Consider the following 15,161-nt stretch of genomic DNA (forward strand, 5'->3'; position numbering starts at 1 on the left):
TAGAACTAAATATCATCAATGTTATATTGCTTATATCTGGCATTCTGATATCTGCTTTTTATGCCAGTGGGAAATGATTCTAAACTTAGCCTTCTATAATCATCATTGATTTCTCTCTCTATATATATATATATCTTTCTCTTTCTCTCTTTTGATATACATTTATTAAAGACACAGTGCTCCATCATTACAAAGAAAGAACCATTGGAGGGAAAAAAATGCTAGTATATCCCTCAGCATGATACCGTCTATGAATTCATTCAGATTAAAAAAAGAGTCACCCCACTCTGATTGGGTTAGTTTGAAGCTCTTCATGCTGCTGGGATTGCAGCTCTGTCCTAATTTTTTATATTAAAAAGCCAGTATGGACTAGACTCTGGTACGAGGACATGTATCATGAATACACATCATGCCATCTGTCTGTTCCATTTGTCTGCATGGTTCTGCAGTCAAAACAAATCCGTCATCCCAGATTTGCTGCGGGTAGGTTGCCTGGGAGCCAGGATTACAACACAGAACTCAATTTTTAATGGTGGGAGGGGGAGAGACACAATTGCTGCTTCTCATTTTATTGTTTGAATTCTGAATTATGTTTCTTTTCCTGATGCCCACAGCCCAAAGGAAATTAAGAGTCTTTAAAAAAACTTAAGTTTTCTTCTCCCCATGTCCTCAGCTGGTTCCTGTAGATAGGATCAGAACTACACCAACTTTTGAGAAGGTAGCCTGAAAAATATTCTCAATGCCACTCATTCCATGTTTTTTTTCCTAAAAATCATCTTCATACTAAATATCAGGGGGGGGAAATCTGGTTATGTGTTTTGAATCAGTCCCCAAATTGTAAAATCTGCCACTTTATATTGTGCTGTATCCATCGCAAAAAGAATGAAATATTTTCTAGAAGAATTGTATTTGAAAAGAGCTACACATGTGAATATAACATTGTTTGGTATACCCAACTATGGAATCTAATAATTAATTATAATAGCAGATGACTTAAGTTTTTCAGTGCATGTATCTCTCCCATTTCATTGTATTGAAATGCCATTTCCAAGGGATAAGATAAGATTAGTGGTTGTCCTGGCATTTTCATAATATATCTTTGTCTTTCTGTCTTAGACACTCAACTTTTTCTTTCTCCCACATCCACTTACACATACACATAAAGAGAGATGGCTGGACAGTCAGCAACTTGTAGATTGGCAACATACAAAATAATAATATCAAACCAACCTTTTTAATTTATTGCATGCTTATGTTGTGAAAATATACTTTGCTTCACATAATTTCATTTCTGCAGATAGTTATCTCCATGCAGAAGATGTGAACATGATCAGAGTCAGCTGTAAATCTGTAATTAGAGGCTAGAAATTTATTTCAAAATTACTTTTGTGTTGAATTTAACAGTTGTCTTTGTAATATCTATAAATATATGCTTGCTTTTCTCAAACGTATGCATTATGCCACTGCAGAAGGCCAATTTTATTTAAAAGGAAGCCAGTGTCTTCAGTGAGGGTTTTTCCAATGTAAATGTGGGAGATTGTATATCTAGATTGATGAATACATTATTAATACAATACATGTGTGTCAGTGGTGGGATTCAAAAAAAATTACTACCGGTTCTGTGGGCGTGGCTTGGTGGGTGTAGCAGTGGAAGGTTACTGTAAAATCTCCAGTCAGGGTGGTATTTTCCGGTTCTCCACTACTGGTTCTCCAGAACTGGTCAGAACCTGCTGAATACCACCTCTTATGTGTGTGATGTGTAGTTTGCAAAGGGAAACTCTATATAATTATATATTTTGTAAGAGGTGATTCAGACCTTTCATAATACCTTTTGCTCAGGAATGAACGCATCTGTCCTTAAGTTGGGGGTGTTGTTTGTATTCTGAATTAATTTTTATGTGCACATTGCTTACATTTTCATTGGTATGTGTGGAATTTTATCTAGTATACACACTTGAAACACTGTCCAAATATCTCTTTTTGTGCTTGATTTTCATTAAATAATACATAGCACAAAATATAAAATAGCACAAAATTCAAAGTTGTGCCAAAAAAAAGAGGATAATTACATTCTGGTTCATGTTTTAGAGAAACTTAATTACTTGTCATAAGTAGCAAATCTTTGTCAGATATTTGTCTGAAATGGCATAGAGTTTCCTGCCTAAGCAGGGGTTGGACTAGAAGATCTGAAAGGTTCCTTCCAACTCCATTATTCTGTTGTCTTTATTACAAAAAGGTTATCACCTTTAACCCAACATTTAATAAATGTTGGAATCTGTTCCATGCTTTAATCTTATCTCTTTGGTATTATCTTATCCACTAATATTGCTTAATTTAGGCTGGTCTATAATAGTAATGAATATTGATTTGCTGTGATTTGAAGGTTGCTTAATAAATAATGTTTGAAAACCAAAACTATGCCTGTATTTATGTCTCCTATTTTTTATATAAATCCACTGGATTTACTGATTCATAAACATTCTAAACCTTTTCAAAAATCATAAGATGAAATTTTTGGTTCATCTTTAAAACTCTGTCTTCATTATGTATCAGCTTTTGCAGAAATTAATACTTATAGTTCACTGACCACATATCATGATTATGGTTTTGGAATATTATTTGAAAATCTTAATAATAAGGTTTTTTCCAAGATAAATTAAGTGTACACTTGCATTATATAATTCAATTTTTTTTTAATGTAATTCCTATTTGATGCCTTCAGATACATTTGGCTTTAATCATCAGAATTCCTAGCTAGCAAATATCTGAAAGAGAGAAGAATTCTGGAAATGGAACAACTTGGTTCAGCTAAGCACATCTGCTCAAACACTGTATGATACATTTCCTGGATTCATTTTTTCAAAAAAAAAAAATTAAAAATTGTTTTTTAATCTCATTGTTCAGGAATGGTCATGCCTTTTAAAAAAGCAATAACAATATGCAGTGATTTATTTATTTACTTACTTATTTATTTGTAAAATAATTGGCTGCTCATCTTACCTCAGAATGACTTTGGACAGCTTACAATCATAAAAAAATAAAAAACTACAAAGATAAAAACATAAAAGTAAATTTTCAAACTATAGAAGTGTAATTCTCATAAGCTTTTTAAATTTAATTTTAATTTGGGGGGGATTATAATGGAGGAATGAATTTGCTTTAGATTAATATAATGTATTTTTTAAATGGTGCCAAAATCTGTATGAATAGAGGTATACATAAGCCTCTCTGTTTATTCCTAATGAGCTAGTCTGTTTCCTTAACAGAAACTCTGATGTTCAACTTTTCCTACAGTTATGCAATCTCTGACATAGAAAAAGGGCTTTTCCATTACTAAATGAAGAATGTTTTTCCCCAGCCTCAAATCCTAGTTTACTGTACAGTTCTATTAGAAGTGCAACATATGTTTTTCTTTTCAGTCATTGATTGGAACTGAGTAATCTCTTAGTCAACTATTTGAAAACAGTCTGTTACACCTTTGACCAGCATGGAAGTCCTCTGGTGTGTAGGAAGTTTCCTATAGGCAAACTGCAATCCCAAAATGACAACGTATGTGAGATGATGTCATTATATCAATGCTGCCATTATGTACTTGTATCCAAAGACTGACACAACTTGTGCTATTTTCATAATGCCATTTCTTATGTGTCATCACTTACCCACAATGGATACCATTGGCCAATTTGGATATCCCCACATTTCCTAGCAAATTTGAATTGAGAGCTATATTTCTTGTTTCCAAGCCTGGCTTGAAAAACAGCCCTGAAAGGAACTTTTTCAGGTTGTTTATCCATTTGTACTGACAAGAGGACTCTTATAGAAGGTACTGAACCCATTCACATTCTGAAATTTAATAATACATTTATTAATTATTTAATAACTAAGTATGGTCATTAATGTAGTTTAAATGAATAGTATCTGATTGTTTAATCATTATTAATGTCTGGTTGTATAAAATACAGACAATATTCTATTATGCACTATGAATATAGCAATGACAGTGGTCCCATTCATACGTAACGGTGCATCATGGTTACTGCTTGATATGTAGCAATGAAATTATTTCTCTTTTGTAATAGCTACAGCTTACTAAAAATCCTCTCTTTTTAAAAGAAATGTGTAGTAGTCTAATTTGCTTTTTTTTTTTTTGTTGAATTGCATGAAGATGATTGATCCAAAGAACTGCATTTGGGGCAGTAATCTATGGGCAGAACAAAAGTTGTGGCATCATTTGCCAATGTTAAATGAGGATTGGGTTTTAGTTTCTCCACAGTACTCAACTATTGTATAATATTACTGACAGTGATAGAAAATATGATTTATAAATTTATAAGTAATTACATTTATAATGGGAATTAAGAGGTGAGATCCAAAGATATATCAATTTCTTGAAAACACTTTCAGCAGTACTCCCAATTTTTAATACCAATTTTTTTAAAAGTGTAATTTGCATTAATTTAATAATTACTAGAATGAACTGGACATTTTTTTAAAAAAATCCTTGTTAAGTAGTAGCAATATGTATGTGAGGAATTTGAATGGGGGTTAATCAGATTATCCAATGATGACCTATTTCTTTGCTAAAATAATATATAGTTAAAGGACATTAGTGCTACATCTGCCATTACAATCTCCAGTCTGTTGAATTTCAGTGCTTCTGAAATATCGGCCTGTTGTGTAAGCTTTTTTCTATATGACCTATTTCTCTCTAACAATTACATGAAGCTCAGAAAGATTTTTTTTTAACCTCAGTTTGTTGGTTTTCATCAACTTAAAAAGTTTGACCTTAAGCATTTTCTTAGGCCTGGAGGGAAAGAACCTACTTGTACAACATGCCAAGCATTGTTGCCTTATCCTATGGAAGCAGCTGTTCTGGGGAAGATTAATTGCACATATTTTCAGATGTAGGATTATGACTCTAAAGCAGAAAACAAGAAATAACCCCAATGACAGTTGGTTTCTCTCTTTGCGGCTTAGAGACATCCGTATTCTCTTGAGGTTATACCAGCTTTTCCCAAACTGGTATTTCCAGTTACATTGGTACCAGAACTCTCCAAATTCTTACTCATTATGGCTGATTTAAGAGATCAGACATAAAGAAGATTAATTATGAGACTAGAAATTCACCAAGCGAACTTTGAAATAACACATAGTTGGGCAGGCAGGGAGACAGATTTTGTTAGAAAATTGCACTCCCAAGAAATTCCGTATCTAGTTCTCACCCTTTCACATACAACTACAGGAACATGCCTAACATCAGAACAAACTATTGTGCATTCTAATGTGTGTTGGTTAATTGCGGGTCATTAGTAGCTGCCCCAAGTGCAGATAGGAGCAGAGAGTTTATATTTTTCTGAAAGATGACAACATTGTAGCAACTCTTAATGTAACATTCTCTACATTGCCAGAATTCGGAATTATTCTCATCCACTGCCCTACCATTGCTGTGTCTGTGTACAGGTCATATAGCATTTAGCTTGCTGTGAAAAATCACACAGAGCACATTCATCTTCATATATGCAGTGCTAAACAAAATGGATTAACCTCTGAATAGGTATACACAAAGCTGAATGTGAAATATGATTTTAAAGGGACGCAGTATTACATTATTTTTCATGGAGATACATTCCTCAGAAATTTTAAGTTTAATCTCTGCGGACTTATATTTATTAATATATTTTCTCCTAACAAATCTCTACCTACTAAATAACAGCATAGATAGTAGCATGGATAGGTCGATAGACAGACAGACAGACAATATTGCCTAACAAAATATTTGGGCAATTTATAATGAACCAATACAAGTATATAGTGTGTAATTATTTGTTGCTATAAATGGTTCAGTGTTCTGCTCTATTTTCTATCAATCTTCACACAATTCAGAAGATGTATCTCTCTCTGTAGATCCTCTGTAGTAACAACTTAAAAAGTCATTAGGCTAGCCTAAATCCGCTTATATTTATCAGCCTTAAATAGTACATAAGAGGGGATTATCCTGTGGGATATCCATACTGTGCAGGCACCACTATGAGTACTTATATTTGACTATCTGGCTACCTCCTATATATTCTGCAATTTTTCAACAGACATTTAGGCCTTAGGCCTGAAATGGACTAGGAAACTGGATGCTTCTATAAAGGAGAAATCAAAAATTCTATTTTTATCATTTATTTCATTAATAGATAACCAGCCTTGGGCAAATATTTTTACTTACCTGATATTTTCAGGAACTTGTGAATTTATCTCCAAAATTTATTATAGTTACTATGGTAATTAAATCATTTATTTATTATGCTCATACAGCAACATACAGCGGATGGTGTACAGTCAATTAAAAAGTATAGAAGGTACACCAGAGTCTTAAAAAAAAAGAAAAGTTAGAAGAAGTTAAGACAGGAAGTATACATAGAAGTCTTTAAGAACAGAGTCTAAAAGAAGGTGTAGGCGTATTAGATAGATGCAGTGGACATAAAGACTATATGAAATCACAGAGCAATCTAATATGGCAAATTAGGTGCTTATTGAGTCTTGTTTATTGCACAATTCATCATCTGAAAAATTTGGAATGCCGCTACGTAGAACCTGACAACATTGTATGTTATAGTGGGGTTGGTATATGAAAGCATCCGGGAGATATAGAATTGTCCTGTGTGCCCTGGATATTTATGCAGTGCAGGTGAGATAAGGCTAGTATTCGTGTAGGCATCAGAGAAACACATGCTCTGTTGTATCTCTGTTTAGAGTCATAGGGGCATTGTCTCTCCCAGTAAGGAATCTTCTTGTATTGTCCTTCAAGGACCACTTGGAGAACAGCATGACATCGTGCCAGGATAAAGGCACTCCACTATTTAGGTATTTCAGATTTGGTTAGGTATGCCATAGAGGAGGCATAGTAATTGGATTCACAGGCAATAAAGCTTGGATCCTGACTAGTTGAGTTGTTGCTCACACATAGATCTGGTTTTAGTTGTCATTGCTTGTTTCCTTGTGAATTGAAAACATCAGAGACAAATTCCTTGTATGGCTAATCATGCTTGAATAAATAAAGTGCTCAATTCAATTCAGTTAACTCACAATTAGTAGGAACTATGGTAAAATAATACAAAAGAGTAACTTGAACGAGTTAAAGCCAATATATATAGGCAACATGTTGCCATGTTCCAAAGTAAGACCTAAACAAGAGCCTACATAGTTGGTGTTTCAGTATTAAACAAAATGTAAACAGCCAATAACATCAAAAAAGAAAACCATAATAATTGAGTAGAATCAACTACTAGATGCAAATAAATAAACGATGGTGCCATCTTTTGTAGATTTGTATACAGATAGTACTCACCAAACTCACCAATTCAAGCAGCTGTTTGAAGTTATGGTGGTGCCGAAAAAAGTAACTTCACAGCACATTTGCAGCATCCCTTGAGTCATGTGACCACCAGTGAGTATGCATTGTTCTGTGCCTGATCTGCATTTTTTTTCCTTTGCTCCCTTGCAGAGCAGAGAAATTGGAGAAAAGGTTTGAAGAAAGTATGTTTACTTTTATACACACTGAAAGCAATGAAATTACACTGGGAGTCACAGACGCACCACACGAACACTTTACAGTTCTCTCTTGAATTTCTTTCTCTCCAATCTCTCTCCACTGTAATGGTGAGGCAGGAGAAAAAAGCAATCGATTTCTGTAGGCAATATTTCCTTTGCCTGGCCCTTCTACCTGTAGAACAGAGAAATTGGAGAGAAAGAGATTTCAAGAGCACAAGCTGTTTGTTGTTCTACACAAGAGCAATGTGATCATGCTGGGAATGGAAAGGGTCAGACAGAGGAGAAATTGCCTGCAGAAATCAATTACTTTTTTCCTCCCCCATCCTACCCATAGAGTGAAGAGATTGGAGACAAAGGGATTTCAAGAGAGTAACCTGTTTATGTAGCTCACCCATGCCTTCTAACCCTAGGATGTGGTGTGATTGCGTTGCTTTTGATGTATAAAGCCAGTAAACAGTCAATCAGGGATCCCAAAGTGGTGGTGGGAAATAATTAAGAAGCAAACAAAAGCTAAAGGTGAGAAACAGACTAGGTTGTCTCTTTTCATCCAGAAAGCACAGTTGTGGTCATGTGATTTCCCATTTAGCAAACACTTCCTTATCAGTAGAGTTGCTAATCCCAATTGATGTCATTAAGCAGAACTACTTGTATATCAGAACCCCCATATCTTGTATAGCCTGAAAAAAAGATGGAAAGCATTTTTGTATGAAATATATGTGGAGGAATCTGGTTCAGTAATCTTCCTTAGAGAATAATTGTCAGTCTGATTAGTCATCTGAAATCTGGAAAGGAATGATCTTTATTCTCTCTAGAGGTGGTTAAGTGGGTGCCATTCTGGCCTTATCATTTATTTACATAAAGACTGGCATTTGCCACTCTTAGGGAAGAGAAGGGAATGGAAGATTTTTATGATAATTATCACTGTCTAATTAGTTTATTAAATACCATTAGCAAAATGTATGCAAGACACTTTTAAATTGGATTGAGCTAGAAAATATACTTTAGGATGGGGTCAAATCTTTTGAAGTGCAATAGAGCAGGGGATTTTAAATTATTTGGTGGAGAAATATACAGAAAAATAAGCTTTGCCCTAGATGCTGCATTTGTTAAGTTTAAGCAGGCATTTGATTGTGTATCTGAAAAAAGGATGGCAAAAGCTCTTGAGAAAAGTATGGAAAAAGCTTAGAAGTATAACATCAGATTACCATCTGCTTATTCCTATAAGATATACAAAACACTTACTTTAAAGTAAGATGTAATGTGGCAGTTTCACTGTCTGATTTGATCTATATTAGAAGATGAATCCATGCTTATTTAACTTCTTTATCAATTCCATGATTCGTCATGTAACTAAATTCAATCCACTTATTTTATTATTTATATTGCTTATATACTGAAAAATTTTCAAGAGACCTCTTATATTTTAAAATTAGTATTATAAACAGTTATGTCATTAACGGCATGGATAGGAGGGAGTGCAACCTTATGGAAGCTACATTGTAGTGCATGCCCTGCCCCTTTTGTACAGATATTGCACATATATACAAAAGAATTTCAGAAAGTCTGTGTGTGCGTGTGCACTATTATATACAGATGAGCCCGTCACTCTTACACGTGTGTGTGTGTGTGTGTGTGTGTGTGTGTGTAGAGAGAGAGAAGTGGGGTGGGAGGGAGGAAGAGAGAGAGAGAGACAGAGAGGTATTTTGCAGTCTTACTGCATTTCTGAATATATTCATTAGGTCTAGGCAGAAATCTGGATTCATAGGGTAAAATGTAAATCAGAGCACCTGTCAGGGCCAATTTGAATAAAAAATACCTTTGCCTGGACAGATATGCAAGCATAGGAAAAGATATAGCTATCTTAACAGGTCCCTGACAAGTGCTAGATGTACAAATCTGGGTCTCTTCACTAGTTAATATATTCAAGATTGAGAAATGATTTAAGATGGACTCTTGTTTTTAAAATAATATACACAATGTTAATGAAGATCGGCAGTTTTCAACCAAGTGTTTAATGCACTGTTAACAGACATGCAACATAGTCTACATCCACATGATGTAGCGAAATGCAATGTTTGACAACATCATTTGATAGCATAATTGCATCCCTTCCTTTTTGAAATTATGTAACTATTCCACATAACAGACAGACTTCTGGAAAATGTAATGCATAAATAGCAGCTGTGGTTCCTGTGCTAAATCAAGAAGTCAGTTGAGTTTTCTGCCTGGTTCTGTTACAAACCATTTGTTTAACTTTAGATATTATATGGGCTGTTTTAATCAAGAAAATTTAAATCTTACTTTCCTTGCACTTCAGAAGATTTTGCAAGGTGTTGTTGTATCATCTTAACCACAGGATTAGTATTTTAACATTCTTTATCTGCTGGCTTAAGGCAAAATTGAGGTCATGAAAAATACATATTTGCCACATTCTGAGGGCTAAAATAGAAAAATATCAAGACAATAATTTCCCTTTAAAGTAGTCTATTAATTGTCCCATAACCAAGAGAAATATAATTATTTACTCAGAAATGTTCTATTATATTAAGTTAGTTTTTTCTCATTGTAATTATGATTAGGATTACAGGCAAAAAGGAATAATATTATTATTATGGCCAGTTACATAGTCAGCCACCGTCAGTCAATTGCAAAATTGACTTGGAACAGCTTACATCCTGCAATAATACCATCAAACATCAACACCTGCCTATTCCAGGTTCTTGGATAAAAATACTAAATCCAATGTAAAATTTGATTACATGACGATGGGGATGCTGCAACTGTCATAAGTGTGAAAAAATGTCATAAGTCACTTTTTCAGTGCTGTTGTAACTTCGAATGGTCACTAAATGAACTATTGTAAGTCAAGGGCAGTCAGTCTAAGTCAGGAGTGTCAAACTCACATCATCATGACGGTGTCATGTGATATCAGAAGTTTTTTCCCCCTTTGCTAAACCGGGAGTGGGTGTGCCCATCATGTGATGCAAACAGCCCATGGGCCAGGAGTGCACAACAAATGCATAGGTATAGAATAGGTGGTATCTTACTCCATAGCAGTAACTGCTAGAGGGATCTTGGAGTCCTTGTGGACAATCACTTAAATAAGAGCCAGCAGTGTGAAGCAGCTGCCAAAAAAGCCAACACAGTCTTAGGCTCCATTAAGAGAGGGATAAAATCAAGATCACGTGAAGTGTTATTACCACTCTATAATGCCTTGGTAGGACCACACTTGGAATAGTGCATCCAATTTTGGTCACCATGATGTAAAAAAAGTTGTTGAGACTCTAGAAAGTATACAGAGCAGAGCAACAAAGATGATTAGGGGACTGGAGACTTACACATACAAAGAACGGTTGCCAGAATTGGATAGGTCTAGTTTAATGAAAAAAAGGAATAGGGATGGCAGAACAACAAGCAGTGGATGGAAACTAATCAAGGAGAGAACATCCTAGAATCGTGATGGCGAACCTATGCCACGTGTGCTGGAAGTGGCACGCAGAGCCATCTCTCCAGGCATGCCAGCCATCATCCGTTGCTCTTCTGGGCTCTGATGTCCACGTGCGCGCCAGCCAGCTGGCCTTCATGCATGGGAGCACTGGAAACCAGAAGAACAGCTCTCCAGAGTGCATGTGTGCGCTGGCCAGCTGGTCTTCGCATGCGTGGGAGCACTGGAAACCAGAAGAGCAGCTCCCTGGAGCGCATGTACATGCTGGCCAGCTAGTTATTCATGCATGCATGCACATTAGAAACCGGAAGACTAGGTAGCTGGTGCACATGCGCTTGCCGGGAAGTTAAGCTTCTGGTTTCTGGCGCTCCTGTGTGCGTGTGTCAAGGAGCTGCTCTTCCAGTTTCTTGTGTGCATGCGTGCATGTGCTCCCATTTCGGCACTCTGCCAAAAAGGTGAGCCACCGCTGGTCTAGAACTAAGGAGAAATTTCAGAGCAATTAATCAATGGAGTGACTGATACGCCTCTAGAAGTTGTGGGTGCTTAACACTGGACATTTTAAAGAAGAGATTGGACAAACATTTGTCTGAAATGGTATAGGATTTTTTTGCCTGAGCAGGAGACCTCCAAGGTCCTTTCCAACTCTGTTATTCTGAAATCAATTCCCCAAATATTTCATTCAGTGATATTTCTCTGGGTGGATTTCAATTGTAATGTTCCTGAGATTCAGCTAAAGTCACGAGCAGCAGCCCAACTCTCCTACTGTAATATCTTTTATTCAGGAAAAAATTACATGGCTTAGGACCAAAACTCATGAAAGCTGTATCTACTTGGAGGTCCCTTTAAATTGTTAAACATAATAGCTATCCTCACATAGCAAGCCTTGTGTGCAATGGAGTGTTTGATTCTAAGGTAGGAAATTCTCTCCATACCATTGAAAGTATATAAACAATAAGAAAAATCTGAATCTGTTTTTCTTTGTGTGTGAGAGAGACAGAAAGACGGGGTGTTCTTGCAATTCATTGTTTTGCCCGTGCCTAAATCCCAGATCTGATAATCTTAAGAATGCTTTCAAATTGCCATTATTAAGCAAGAAAAATGTGGGTCAGACTGAAGATCAACTATTTGAGGATCTTGCTTCTTAAAATAGTACTCCAAATGTTTTGGGGAACGCTCAGGCAGAATACTGGTACATAAATACGATGTAGGCCTTGTGAATGATATATGAAGATCCATTAGTTTCTTTTTTAAAAAATAAATTTATTTATTCAATGTTTTGACAATTAAAAACAAATTTCCACACTTTACAGCATTACAGTAGCAATGATTACATTGTGAATATCTTCTATTACCGTGTTATACATCTCTATGTTTGCTTCTTTATCATTCTAAGCATTTTTTACATATATACATTTTTATTTACATTTATTTATATGTAAACCTTATTGTTTTATGGTATTACATAAATCATAATTTGATGCCTTTACGTCTTTTTCTTATCCATTAGTACCAAACATCCCATATTTTATAATATTCTCCTTCTTTATCTTTCAATAGCTTCGTTAATCTGTCCATCTCTGTGCATTCATATACCTTATTAATTATTGTCGTTTCTGGGGGGAATTGTAGTCTGTTTCCAATTTTGGGCAAAAATATTCTAGTGGCCGTTATGATATGAAGCATCATTTCTATTCATGTTAGGTTCTAGCATAACTAATAAAAAAAAATCTGGTTTAAATTTCAGCTTCTGTTTTGTTATTTCCTCTAACCATGATCTGATTTTTTTGCCAGTATCTCCGTGCATGGGGGCACGTCCACCACATATGGAAATATGTTCCCTGGTTGTAATTACATCTCTAACTTTTTGTATCATATTTGGGAACATTTTAGCTAATCTCGCTGGGGGAAGGTGCCAGCGGTAAAACATTTTATATACGTTCTCTTTGTAGGGGATCGAGAATGTTAATTTATAATTTACTTGCCAAATATGTTCCCACTGTTCCAATTCCCCCTTTTTGTTTAATAGATCTCTATATTTTATCGTTTTATGAAGATCCAAGGCATTGTGATATATTAGTGCTTCCATTGTTGACAACCATAACGGCACCTTCACATAGTGGTTCTTTTTTAGCTTCTCCCATATAGTTAATAGAGTGCTTCTCATCCAATATCTTTGGAAATAAGTATGGTATTTACTCTTCCCACCCCCCCAAAAAAGCATGCCAGCCAAGTTGTAGGTTGTAACCCTCTATCGTTAATATACTTTTATCTGTTAGATTAATCCAATCCTTAATCCATGTGGTTATTGCTGCCTGATAGTATAATTCAAAGCTTGTGAGGCTGAATCCTCCCTTGCTTCTACTGTCTTGTAATAATTTATATTTTATCCTAGCTTTTTTCTTTTGCCAAATGAATTTCAATATTTTTTTTTATTTAGATCTTCAAAAAAGTTCTTTCCCAGCTTAACAGGCACGGTTTGAAACAAAAATAATAATTTTGGTAATACATTTATTTTTACAGTTGCAATCCGCCCCATCAGTGACAATTGTATCTTGGCCCAGTTATCTAAATCCTTTTGTATTTGAGTTATTAATTTATCATAGTTGTCTTTCTTTATTGACAAGCATTTTGCCGTAAGCCAAATTCTGAGATATTTCACTTTTTTTACTATCTGCATCCCTAATTCATTTGCTAATTCTTCATTTTGTTTTTTAGTACAATTTTTGGTTATTATTTTAGTTTTTTCTTTATTAATTTTGAGCCCTGCCACCTTTCCAAATTCTTCTATTTCGCTCATTAATACAAGACTTTGTTTCTTTTGGATATTCCATTATGAATACCATGTCGTCGGCAAAGGCTTGGAGTTTATACTCCTCTTTTTTGACAGTTAATCCTTTAATATCTCAGTTTTGTCTTACCTGTTACAACAATACTTCTTCTGATAATATATATAATAATGGGGCTAGTGGGCATCCTTGCTTCACTCCTTTACTGATTTATATACCATCTGTGCTTTCTTCATTCACTATCACTTTTGCCGTTTGTACTTTATAAATTGTTTTAATAAGTCCCAAAAAATTTCACCAAATTTCATATTAGTCAATTAATTAATGAGAAAACACCAATTTAAATTATCAAAAGCTTTCTGGGCTTCCACGAACATAAGCGCCATTGGTTTAATTGGGTGCATCTCGTAATACTGTAGGACGTCCATAATTAATCTTGTCTTGGTCTTCATTTGTTTATATGGGACCATTCTGGTCAGAATAAATAATTTTACTTAATACCTTTTTCAATCTTTCGGCTATTATCGTGGCCAGGAGAAGATCCATTAGTTTCTATTCAAGCCTAGTAACCAGTCATATAGCCGTTCCCATGAATTCTTTTAATCCTGTTTCAATCCACCAAAGTCTGCAATCACCCACATATCCATAGCCTTGGATTTTTTGATTGATTGATTGATTGATTGTCAAATTAAGAAGGCTGCCCAACTCCATGAAGAGTGGGTGGCATACAGCATTAAAACAGAACAATAAAAAATGTAGATACAGAAGGAAAGTTTCACATTAACATGCAAAATCCTGTAAAGATTTATCTATTCACACTAACCCAAAGCCTGAAGAAAAAGCCAGATTTTCAGACTTTCTGAACACAGATGGGGTGAGGACAGAATACTGGCAAAATGATAGAAAAGGCCTGCTTGCTTTTCTATCCAGGGTCCTGTCAGATGTCTTTGTTATCTGTCATCTTTGTCAGTGAGATATAGAGCATGCCCATTTTGTCCAGTCAGACAGAAGAGATAGAAACCATCAGATAGATAGTCCTTCAGATAACTCTGATTTTCAGCATAGATAGTCCCAAGTAACTTTGTGACTAATCCTTGCATTTATAATCTTCCAAGTCTAAAAAGCAAAGGAAAGCTCAAGATAATAAGCACAGTCTGTTTTATTTAGTAACTGCTTTGCTTAATGACCAAGATGCCACTTTGAAAACTTTGCCAATTGTGATTGCCAGTGAGGATTATCACTATTCTATTATTTTTCAAGAGCTCAAGGCAACATTTGTGTGCGCAATTACTTTGGGAGATGCCCTAAGAAAAAGTGACTAACCCAAATTAACCCAGTATATTTCCATAGCTGAGGGTGGGCTTTAGCCTAAGATCTAATCTCAACACTTC

At 35.3% G+C, this 15,161-nt stretch overlaps 1 long non-coding RNA gene across 7 annotated transcripts in view; it reads left to right on the plus strand.

Annotated features, from left to right (window-relative positions):
* LOC113414739 (uncharacterized) overlaps positions 1 to 15,161 on the plus strand; it is a 101,568-nt gene that overhangs the window by 60,959 nt on the left and 25,448 nt on the right. For 2 of the 7 annotated variants that reach the window (XR_015748672.1, XR_015748675.1), the window contains one exon: positions 172 to 2,584. The exons of 4 other annotated variants lie outside the window; for them this stretch is intronic. This is a non-coding gene — a long non-coding RNA (uncharacterized LOC113414739). Of the gene's footprint in view, positions 1 to 171; positions 2,585 to 15,161 lie in introns of those variants that run through there. One more of the 7 variants, XR_015748674.1, reaches the window with a different exon arrangement.

The sequence above is a fragment of the Notechis scutatus genome, chromosome 3 (assembly GCF_049901735.1).
Source record: "Notechis scutatus isolate UNSWTSFEM ecotype Mainland chromosome 3, rNotScu1.2, whole genome shotgun sequence".
NCBI classification, from domain to species: Eukaryota; Metazoa; Chordata; class Lepidosauria; order Squamata; family Elapidae; genus Notechis; species Notechis scutatus.